This window comes from Artibeus jamaicensis, unplaced genomic scaffold (assembly GCF_021234435.1).
Source record: "Artibeus jamaicensis isolate MK-2021 breed Jamaican fruit bat unplaced genomic scaffold, CSHL_Jam_final contig_908, whole genome shotgun sequence".
In the NCBI taxonomy this organism is placed as follows: Eukaryota; Metazoa; Chordata; class Mammalia; order Chiroptera; family Phyllostomidae; genus Artibeus; species Artibeus jamaicensis.
In genome coordinates this window covers 2860782-2862350 of record NW_026522009.1, presented here as the reverse complement: position 1 = coordinate 2862350, position 1569 = coordinate 2860782, and the positions used below count along the sequence as shown (strand labels likewise).

The following is a 1569-nucleotide window of genomic DNA, read 5'->3' as shown; positions in this document are numbered from 1 at the left end:
ACCATTAGATCTCATCCTCTTTAGTGGGTCCCTGAAAATGCTTTTTCTCACAACACTACAAGAACCCCACTTTGACCTGCAACACTCACATCCAGTGTTCTTTCCTTCAATAATTTTCCTCCCAACTGTAGTTCACCTTGTTGTTACTCTTTTCTGAATATCTAATGAGCTTGTAACCTTTATTTAAACAAAAATATTTATTTAGGAGCATTCAGAATATCAACAAAACAGCAGTGATTTTTTTTACAATTACAGAGTAGTATTCAGTTAACAGAACTACAATTATTTTGTACAAGGAGCATCAGACTGAAGATTTAAAAAACCCCTCCATCCCCATATATACTAATTGCTGCTGCATACCAACAAGAACCAGCTTTAAATGTCCAGGCCAATTTGTAATCCTCATACCATACCAGGTAAGGTTAGCAGCTTTTGAAAATACTACCAAGAGAGAGCTATTTAAAAGACACATTTAAGTAATGTCTGTTACCTGTACAGAAAAAGACACTGTAGAGCTTAAAACAAATCTTAAACAGCCTTAGTGTTCAATATTTTTTAAAGTGTGAGTTGTGTACATAGGGGGTTAAGTGCTTTATAGGCAAGAAAAAACTGCATTAGAATGAACTTATTCAGCATCTTCTTCTTCATCTTCTTCATCTTTCTTCTTCTCATTCTCTTCATCTTACTCTTCCTTCTTGCTTTTTTCCGCTTTGACAACCCCCTTTTCTGCTGCACCAGGCTTTCCTTTAAGCTCAGAATGCAGTGAAAACCTTTCCACATTTCTCCTTCAGCACAGCCACCTTCTTTTCATTAGGCTGCTTGTCACCGCGGCCTTGTGACTCTACATCTCTCCCAGAGGCTTTGCAGCATCACCGATGGACAGGCTGGGATGCTCCCCTGTGACTTTTGGGTTGATACTCAGAACAAAACCAGAAAAAGGCGGAAGTAGGCCTGTCGGGTGCATTGGGATCCTTGAACTTCTCTTTTGTTTCCCTTTTAGGAAGTTTATAAACCTTCATTTCTCTTTCAAACCAGGCCTTGTCCACCTTTGCCATGTCTTCACATTTTCCTTTCTCCTTAGCAGAACTGGTCTGCCAACTCTCCCAGAACTTTTTAGAAAGCCCTGAGAAGTTGACCGAAGCAACTGGGTACTCCTCCTGGAAAGTTTGCCCAAAGACAGCATATGAGGACATTTTGCCTCTCAACTTCTTAGGACCTCCTCTGCCCGTGTTTAATTACTCTGCCTCAGTCAGGCAGGGTCCATCTGCCTGGCATTTGCGCCAGCGCTGTCTCTGTGGAGCTCAGGGTACTGCAACGGCTGGGAGAGCGGGAGCCAGACACAGCCAAGTTCGAAATCTTTATCACACACTTTTACAGTCTTGTTGAGGAACTATTAATGTAGTTATTCAATAATATTTAAAGTTTCTTATAGACTGGCACCATTTAAAGTTTTTTCCTGGATTTTATCCAGCACCTAGTATAGCACTGGCCTTATAAGGGCATCTATTACTCATCTGTCAGAATTCATTCTGTCCATATCTGAACAGAGGGAGACACAGCTCTTTAGAA

General features: G+C 40.9%; 1 pseudogene; it reads right to left on the bottom strand.

Annotated features, from left to right (window-relative positions):
* Nucleotides 1–625: 625 nt before the first annotated feature.
* On the bottom strand, nt 626–1220 carry LOC119036506 (high mobility group protein B1-like; annotated as a pseudogene).
* Between the last annotated feature and the right edge of the window lie 349 nt (nt 1221–1569).